The following is a 9,550-nucleotide window of genomic DNA, read 5'->3' as shown; positions in this document are numbered from 1 at the left end:
TATTCCTTTATATGTGGTTCAGAGTTCTGGGACCATCCCCTGAGCCTGCTTGGTCGTGTATTCTGTGTTGTTGTTGGCGGAGCTCCTTTACAGTACTTCCACCCGATCCCCCATCTTGTTTGTTCTTTAAGCTAATATCTTGATACCATAAATTACCAACTGCATAGGGAGACTTTTATTTTCTACCAATACTTATTTCCAATTGCCTCATATGCATGTGAAAGTTGGGCAAAAAAGGATTATAGTAAAAGAATCAGTGCATGTGAATTATGGTATTAAAGAAGAATATTAAAAGTACCAGAACTAGCAAATCTGTGTTGGAAAAAGTACAGCCTGAATTCTCCTTACCAAGCAAGGATGGTGAGATTTTGTCTCTCTTACTTCTGACATGTTATCAGGAGGGACCAATCCCTGGAGACGGGTATCATGCTTATAAAAGTGGAGAGTCAGTGAAAAGAGGAAAAACCCCACATTGGAATGACATAGTAGCAGCAGCATGGGCTCAAACAGCAAAAATTTTGAGAATGGTGCAGGACTGGGCAATGTTTCATTTTGTTTGCATAGGGTTGCTATGGGTCAAATTTGACTCAATAGCACCTAATAACAACAATGTCCAAAACTTTACATAAAAGTAAGATTAAAGAACACAAGTATTTACCTCCTCTGCTTTTATCTTTGCCCAAATAGCAACCACCCCAAATAGCAAAAATACAATTGAGGCTAAACTTTTTTTTTTTTTTTTTAGGGTAAGGATTGGGCTAGGGCTAGAAGTAACGGTTGGTCTAGTTTTTAGGGTTGTGGTTAGGTTTATTTTTATTTATTTCATTTTTCTCTTGAAATCTACTTGATTTCTCCATCATTTGAAAGTTCTGTAACTACAGTATTCCCTCTTTTTACTTTATAGTTTTTTTTTGTTGTTGTTGTTGTTGCAACTATATCTCTAGTTCTGTATATTCAGTTTTGTAGGTCTGTTTTACTTTGAATGCTTTTGTATCAGGAGCCCTGGTAGCATAGTGGACTAAGAGCTGGGCTGCTAACCTCAAGGTCAGCAGTTTGAATCTACCAGTCACTCCACTGGAGACAGATGAGGCTTTCTGCTTCCATAAAGATTTACACCCTTGGAAACCTATACACGATTGCTATGGAACTGACTTAATGGTACACAACCACCACCACTACCACTTCTATATCTGTGTTGAGTTCTGGATGGAATTGCCATGTATATTAACCTCAGGTTACTGTCTGCTGTTGTTGGTTCACTGGCCAAAGAACTCCCTGTAGTTTTTCATTTTTTTTAATGGCAAAAATTTTTAATGAAAAAAACGGCAGAGAGACCAAGTCAATGGCACCTAACAACTGTTTGTACTAGACAATGATAGTGACTGGTTTTGGCTGCCGCTTGTGCCTTTTCACTTCCACTGCTATCTCTCCATGCTGCTACCTTTACTGGCTGCCATCGCTTTTCTAGGCAGGGATCACAAGCGCTGCACATGATTTTTCTTTTTTTATGATCCTGGGACCATGCTTTTAAACAATTTTAAATTTTATTTTAAGGTTTTTATTTTGGACTGAATAAAAATTTACAGGGCAGACCATCAATTTTACATTCAACAAATCATACACCTTGTTTCATTACAATGATTATAATCCCCTCCATGTACCATTAGTTAACAGTATTTCTCTCTATCCACTTCAGCTTTTTCTTTTTTAAACAAACAAACAAACAAAAAGCCCACTCCGGCATATATAATAATTTACACCTCCAAAGGGCACATTCTGCAAGTCTGCCTTCTGTCCACCGGGTCTTAGTCCCTCTCTTCCCATGTATCTGGAGTCCTCAGCCACTCCCTTTCTCCATGTCCCTATCTCTGTCTCCTTCTCTGGGATGGCTGCTTCTCTGGATAAGGTCCCACCTTCTGCTTGTGCTCTTCTACCATGATGGTCCTAAGGTCTTCTGTTTCTGGACTCTAAGATTAACCAATCCCCTGTTTTTGTACAAAACTTCTACCTTTACAATTGTGTGAGTTTCAATTAGTCATGATAACAATTATTCACTATTGAATCATTTGAATCTTATCCTCATCTCTTTTCACCAGACCCATCTAGACAAGATGAAAACCATTCAATGGGGACTCTTTCTTACCCCACCCCCGCCCCACCACACTATTAAACTAAACTCCCTCTTGAAACCTTGTAAGCCTGTCACTTTGTGCCTTTATCGTCCCCTCATTTTAGGTAGTCAATGTCTAAGTTGCCCGTCTCTATCTACCCTGTGTACAGTGGGGATAGCATTGATACTTGATGTGAAGACTCCTTCCCTCTCTGTTGGTATTTAGAGTTACTACTGCCATGAGTATAGGTCAGGTTCATCAAATTGTAGCAATTTACCTTTGTTTCCTTTAAAAAAAAAAAAAAACATTTTTTTTTTTTTTGGTAATCTTCCACTATTGGAGTTCTGATTATCAAGCCATCGAGACTAGGTCAAATGGATACTATCTGCAAGTTTGGGTGTTCTTGTGCATCTCCCCTCACTTTGTATCAGCTGATGCTTCACTCTCAACTCTAGCCTTCTGTGGCTATGTCCTTGTCCATGGTCTGCAATGTCCCCAGGTCTCACCACACTTTGGACCAACCAGCCCTTCCTCTTCTCTCTCTCATCTCCAAGTCGACGGGGGTCAATGGACTGTGGTTGAACTCACCCCATTTCTTCATCGCTGTTTTTCTCCCTCTTCTGCTCACCAGTAGAGCAATGTGGTTGCCAGCAAGTTTACATGCCTGCCCATGTGTTCCCTTTGAGTTTCAGTCTTAGAGGGGAATTTGTCCTGAAGGAACTTAATTGCTTTCCTTGATGGCTTCCCAGAGAACAGCTTGCTTATTCTTGTAGTAGTTAGTCATGCTGGAATTTTTGTTTTGGGTTTTTCCTGATGCTCTTTCTTTGAAGATGTATCTTCTGTTGCTCTGGCTATTCCAGGCTGGTCTGCTTGTACTTGCTAGTGGGAATGTCCCACCTCATAAGGATCTGGATGGGATTCAGGAATCCACCTAAGGTCCTATACTCTGCAAAGGCTTTGCAAGAGACCTATTTCACTGGGCAAGTTCTGGAACCCCTTTTAGGTATTCCAATCAGTTATAGCCTGAAGGCGGGCTTACAAGTTTTCTCTAATCATGTTTCCCAACCTTCCTTTCTATTCCACTCAAGTGTCTATTTTACAGTAGTAGGCAAGGGAAACCAATATTCATAAGACAGTCAAGCATCTTAGTATTATTTACCCTCTTCAAACTATGCCTAGATCCCTGTATCACAGAGCCCTGTTGTTCCAAGGTTGAGCATGCATCACTATTTACCTCTGTCCCACTTAGGCCATGTAAACCTGTCTCAGTGTTCCCCTATCTATCTTGTTCTTCCACCTCCTCCCCCTTTTTGTATTGCCCTCCCAAACACCCGAACTAAACCCCCCACCTCATCCCCACCATTGTGGTTACCTTATATTCCATTCATTCTTCCCTCCATTTAAGACAGTCTATTTTATCTTTTAATCTACCTCACCTTTTCGCCACCTGGATCTCTGTTCCTCTACTTTTACCTTCTTTCACCTTGCAATTGTTTTGATCATAGACTGACCTCCCAGAGGTCTCGCCCAAGATGGCGGCTCCTGGAGCAGCTGAGTGTCTTGGATTAGAAAGCAATGGATTTCTTGCTTCTGCTACAAATTCCCCTAGCTGTAAGCCTTCCACTTCTAAATATTCCTTTATATGTGGTTCAGAGTTCTGGCACCATCCCCTGCGCTTGCTTGGTCTGGTAGTCTGTGTTGTTGTTGATGGAGCTCCTCATTGCACTTTTATCTGATCTGCCATCTTGTTTGTCCTGTTAGTATTTTTTGTAAGGTTGGTCTTTTTTTTTTTTTTACAAATTCTTTTAATTTCTGTTTATCTGGAAATGTCCTAATTTTGCTGCCATATTTGATGGATGATTTTGCTGGGTATATGATTCTTGGTAGGCAATTTTTTTCTTTTATATATGTATAAAACTCTGTGGTGCTTTGGGTTAATGCACTGGACTGCAAAGTTGATATGAACCACAAGGTTGGCAATTCAAGCTCCCCTGCCACTCTTCAGAAACCCTATACAGGGTTGCTATGAGTCAGAACTGACTTGATGGCACTTAACAACAACAACAAATATATATATATATATATATATATATATATATATAAAAGTATTACATTGTTTTCTTACCTTCATACTTTATTCTGAGAAAGCAGAGCTTAGTTTTCTTATTAGTTTTCCTTTGTAGCTAACTTTTTGTTTTTCTTGAACTGCTCTCAGGATTCTCTCCTGGTCTTTGGTTTTGTAAAGCTTGATTTTAATATGTCTTGGTGTTTTTCTTCAGGGTCTATCCTGTTTGGAGTTCATTCCACTTCTTTAATGACTATCTTATGGTGTCTCATGATATTCAGGAAGTTTTCTTCCAACAACTCTTGGACAGCATTTTCTATGTTGTTGTTGTTTTTTGTCTCTTCCTGTTCTGGAATTCCTGTCATATGTAAGTCCACCCATTTTTCTTTTCTTTCACTGCTCTTATTCTACTTCCTTTTCCAGTCGGGACTCAGTTCAGATCTCTGTCCCATCCTTTGAAGCTCAGGGTTATGAGATCACCATCTGTATCTGTTTCACTTGGTCTCCCATGTCTTTGTTGCAGATGGTCTGCTTAGAGTGTCTGCCTACTTCACCGTCTTTCTCCAAAGTCTCTTATTAAATTACTTTTTTTAAAAAATTACATTTAAAAGACAATCTAATTATACACTTCCCCCCTCCCAATCATCAACCAAACACTTTAAAGGTATCTTATGTTTGTTGTTGTTATGTGCCATCGAGTCTGTTACAATTCATAGCGACCCTACATGGCTTTCCAAGGAGCAGCTAGTGAGCTTGAGCTACCAACCTTGCAGTTCAAACCAACTTTGCAGTTCAGTGCATTTAACCTGCAGCGCCAGTTCAAACCAAATAAATTGTACTAACTTTATAGTTCTCTGATTCCTCCTTCAAAACAGTTTTTGTTGTCACTTCTAAGTTTCTATCACTTATCAAGAGGTTTGGATTCCCACTAGGGGACCAGAGGATATTTTGGAATTTTCCAGTATTTCTTTCGCCATCCAGAAGACTGCTTCTCCTCATTTGTGGTCTAGTTCTTAGATGTACTATCGTTTCTTCTTTCCCCAGGAAATTAAGAAACAGTTTCAGTTCCATATAGTTACTTGGTTTGTGGAAGGCTGCAGTCTACAGCAGAAGCCCTAACTCCATTTCAAGTCTAGGCACAAGTTTAGACACCATTTGAATTCTTTAACTTCCCTAATGCTTGAAGACCATCAAACCAACAATGTGGCTATGCTTAGACAAAGGCTTCAGGAAGAATTATGTTGCAGGCCCCTGGAAATGAAACCTGAATCTATCTATGACTGAGGTGTTCCCATGTTAAATTCAGCCACTGGCACTTCGTTGGCAGACACCTGGTGGGGGCAAACATGACAGTGGGATAAACCACAGAAGAGGTTCCCACAAGTAAACATCCCTAGAATAGCAAGTTCTGACTCCTCCAGAATGACCGGATCCAGATTTTCTTCAAACCATAAGACTTGCCCGTGTTTCCATTTGGAAACGACCCTGCCTCCTCACACCAGGGTAGTTTCCAAATGGGATTATAGTGTACTTGGTTTCAGGTTCTGCAGAACCTTTTCCTGATAATGTTGAACAAATTGGACTATTTAACTCTTGGTCATATTCCATAAGAGATGCATTGAATTTTAAATAAGCTATTGTGGATTTCCAGAAGGTCCTTGGTACTAGCCTTGGTATCTAGCTTGTCAATGTTCTGGGTAATCATCATTACCAACTGTCCCTGACTTTGCAGCCAGACCTCACATTCAATGATGGCAGGTACTCAGGGTTTGGGTCTTTGCTCTGCATGACTTCCTTCTAGTAGTGGTAGAACTCCCTCATTCAGGATGGGTCTCAGGCAAACCTATCCCGAGTACCTGATTTTGTCATTTTCACCAGTAACTGGTTCTTCTAAAACTTAGAACTCTACTTTCAGCATTATGTGCTTTGATTTTGCAAAAACCTCCTGTAAGTCTGATAGCATGGATCTATCCACTTAGACAAAATGGAGTCAGTTTAGTCATTGGGTCTCAATAAATGAGGACCCTGCAAATGAGGAAGTTAGTTTAAAAATTAGCCAAGATGATCTCACTGTCCTTGAAGAACAGGACAAGGAGACTAGAACACGCTTAACCCCACCCAGATTGTTATCTCAGGAACTAAGCAGCTAAGACCCAAAAGGTAGAATGTTTGAGGAAGTTTGTTGATGTATTGTTTATTTTTCCCTAAAGGTAGAATGTTTGAGAAAGTTTATTGCTGTATTATTTCTTTTCCCAAAGAATACTATCCTGATGTTAAAATAGATTAAGTGTACATCCAAATGTAATTTGCCCTATATAATGTATCTGCTCTTTGTAAAGGGCAGGACAGTCTTGAGAAATTATACTCCTTGTCCTCCAGACTGATGGCTGTCTGTTAATAAAGTTTGGATTGGAGTTATCCCTGTCTCTGTGATTGACTACAGTGATAGGTGACACACCCTCATTTCAATTTGGCAACATTTCTGGCAACCACACTGAGAGACCTCATGGACTTCCCCCGTAAGTAGTAGTAGGTATTACTAGCAAGGATACTTAGTCTCCTTTGTGGGTGATATTGCTTGCTGGAAGGCCCGCTGGCCATTGGACAGGGAAGCCCGGGAGCACAGTAACCGAACACTCCTAGAGGCGCTGACAAGAATCTTTTTCTTGGGAGTCTTCAACTGTGTGTCTCCTGCACTGACCATCACCTTCACTTTTGAGATCCCCTTGCTTTATTCTGGGTGTGCACATAAGGGCACAGCAGGCAGGAAGTAATTTCCTCAACGTGCCCCTTCTAGTTCTATTTCTCTTTCTCTTCCTGGTTTGGCTAACCTCTGTATCTGAAAAATGGGAGCACAGGCCTGAATCCCAAAAAAAGCCCTTTGGAACTAGTCTCTGTGTGGGTACACACCTGAAAAGAAAAGGAAAGAAAAGAGAAGGGAAAAGAGTCCATTAGGACAAATCCAGTCTGTGAACCACTGTAAAGAGAACAATGAAAGCTTCCATCCGGAAGGAAAGTCCATTAGGATGAATCGTGTCTGATTGGTATGTTTATGGATATGCCCCTATGACTAAAAAGAATAATGTTTTACTGTAATACAACTTGGTCTATTTACCATCTAGACTGCTGTTGTTGTTAAGTGCCTTTGAGTTGGTTCTGACCCATAGCGACCCTGTACAGCGTTTCCGAGGCTGTGAATCTTTACGGGAGCAGAAAGCCTCATCTTTCTCCCACAGAGCCGCTGGTAGTTTCAAATGGCTGACCTTAAGGTTCACAGCCCGATTCATAACCACTATCTACCAGAGCTCCTTACCATCTAGATTAGGGGGTAGAAATGGCTTTGAATAGATCCTTAAATTGTTATGCTATCCTACAACTTGAATTGTTCTGTCAAAAATCAGGAAAGTAGGATGAGATCCCTTACATGCAAACTTTTATAATCTTGCACAATAGAAACGCAGATATGAAAAGCACCTGCTTGGTGGTACAGTGGGAAAGAAGAACCTGACCACCCAACTGAGTCAGACAAAAAGCCTGAAAAAACTTCAGATCTGTCCTAACGACTGCTTTAATATAGAACAGGAAATTTTGGACATTGTTGTTATTCCAGCTCACAGCAACCCTCTCTGTGTGGGGTTTCTGAGGGACGGCTGGTGAGTTTGAACCTCCAGCCTTGTGGTCTGCAGCTTTTGTCCTATTGTCCACACAAGGACTCCAATTTATACTTATACAAATAGTTAAAGTCCTAATTGTGCCTACAGCTTCTATGGCACCAACAACACCTAGTAGCCGCTGAGCAAGGCAGTTTAGAAGTGATTTCTCTATCCCATACCCTGCAAGGGGCCCATTTCAGTCGAGGGCTATCCAAAACAGAGGCAGGACAATAACTCCTCAGCAGATGCCCATAGAATTGAAAAAGGAAGGGCAACTTGACAGATATTACTGGGCACATACCCATTCTCTACCTCAAACTTGTTAAATAAGAAAAATTCAAACCTTTCCTGTTGAGATGCAGTTGTTGTTAAGTGCTAACTAGTCGGTGCCTACTCATAGCAACCCTGTATAGGGTTTCTGAGGAATGACTGGTGAGTTTGAACCGCCAACATTTCAGTCTAGTGCTTTATCTCACAGCACCACACAAGGACTCCAAAACCTACAAAGAGGCACCTCAAAAGGCAAACCTGGTGATCTACTTCTGAAAGATCACAGCCTTGAAATCCCTAGGAAGCAATTCTACTCTGCATGCACGGGAGTTGCTATGAAACAGGATCTACCAGAGGACAACTACCAACAAAAATAGAGACAAAGTAGATTAGTGGTTGTCCTGATGTGGCACTGTGGGTTAATGCACTGGACCACAAAGTGAGTTTTGAACTGCAAGGTAGGCAGTTCGAGCTCACCAGCTATTCCGCAGACATCCTGTACAAGGTCGCTATGGGTCAGAACTGAGTTGATGGCACTTAACAACAACAGGGCTGGATAGTGGAGTAGGGAGTGATGGGATACAGGGTTTCTTCTTTTCTTTTCTTTTTTTTTGGCATATAAAAGAAATGCAGAATTATTACGTATAGACGTTCTTACAGAGAGAGAACAGGCTTCCACCTCATGAATGAAGAGGAGGAGGCCCAAATAATTTTTTTTTTTTTTAAGGAAATGGTTGTTTTTAAAAAAATTTTATAAAGCTTTTATTGTGAGTTAAGTGAAAGTTTACATGGGAAAACATCAGTTTTGCACTCATCCTGTCTTAGTTTGTTGCATTGCAATGATTACAATTCCCTCTATGCATCATCATTTAATAGTATTTGCTTCTATTCCCTCTGTTTTTTTTTTTGTTGTTGCACACCAAAACACTCAGTAATAGACAATCTTTTAAACAACCAGAGGACACATTCTGCAAGGCAGCCTCTTGATTGCCAGCACACAGCCTTTCTCTTTCCAAGAGTCTAGAGTCCTCAGATGCTCTATCTCTCCATGCCATCATCTCTTCCTCCATCTCTGGTGTCACTGCTTCTCTGGTTAGGATCCCATATTCTACTCACACTCTTCTCTCTTGATGGTCCTAGAGTCCTCTGTTCCTGGTATGTAAGATTAACTACTTCCCCCTTTATGTTACAAAACTTTTACCTTTACAGTTATGACTATCGCAATTAGTCATGATAACAATTACTCACTATGGAATCAAAAGAGTCTTATCCCCATCTCCTTTCACCAAACCCATCTAGACAAGATGAAAACAATTCAGTGGGGATTCTACCTTCCCCCAAACACTCTAAAATGAAATTCCCTCTTGAAAACTTGTAAGACAGCCACTTCATGCCTTTATAGCACCTCCCCCCACCCCATTTTAGGTAGCCAATGTCTAAGTTGCCCTTTC

At 40.8% G+C, this 9,550-nt stretch overlaps 1 pseudogene; it reads right to left on the bottom strand.

Annotated features, from left to right (window-relative positions):
* Positions 1-5,412: 5,412 nt before the first annotated feature.
* LOC102829849 lies at positions 5,413-5,997 on the bottom strand (annotated as a pseudogene).
* Between the last annotated feature and the right edge of the window lie 3,553 nt (positions 5,998-9,550).

Source organism: Chrysochloris asiatica, unplaced genomic scaffold (genome assembly GCF_000296735.1).
Source record: "Chrysochloris asiatica unplaced genomic scaffold, ChrAsi1.0 scaffold00087, whole genome shotgun sequence".
Taxonomy (NCBI): domain Eukaryota; kingdom Metazoa; phylum Chordata; class Mammalia; order Afrosoricida; family Chrysochloridae; genus Chrysochloris; species Chrysochloris asiatica.
This window is presented reverse-complemented; position numbering and strand designations above follow the sequence as displayed.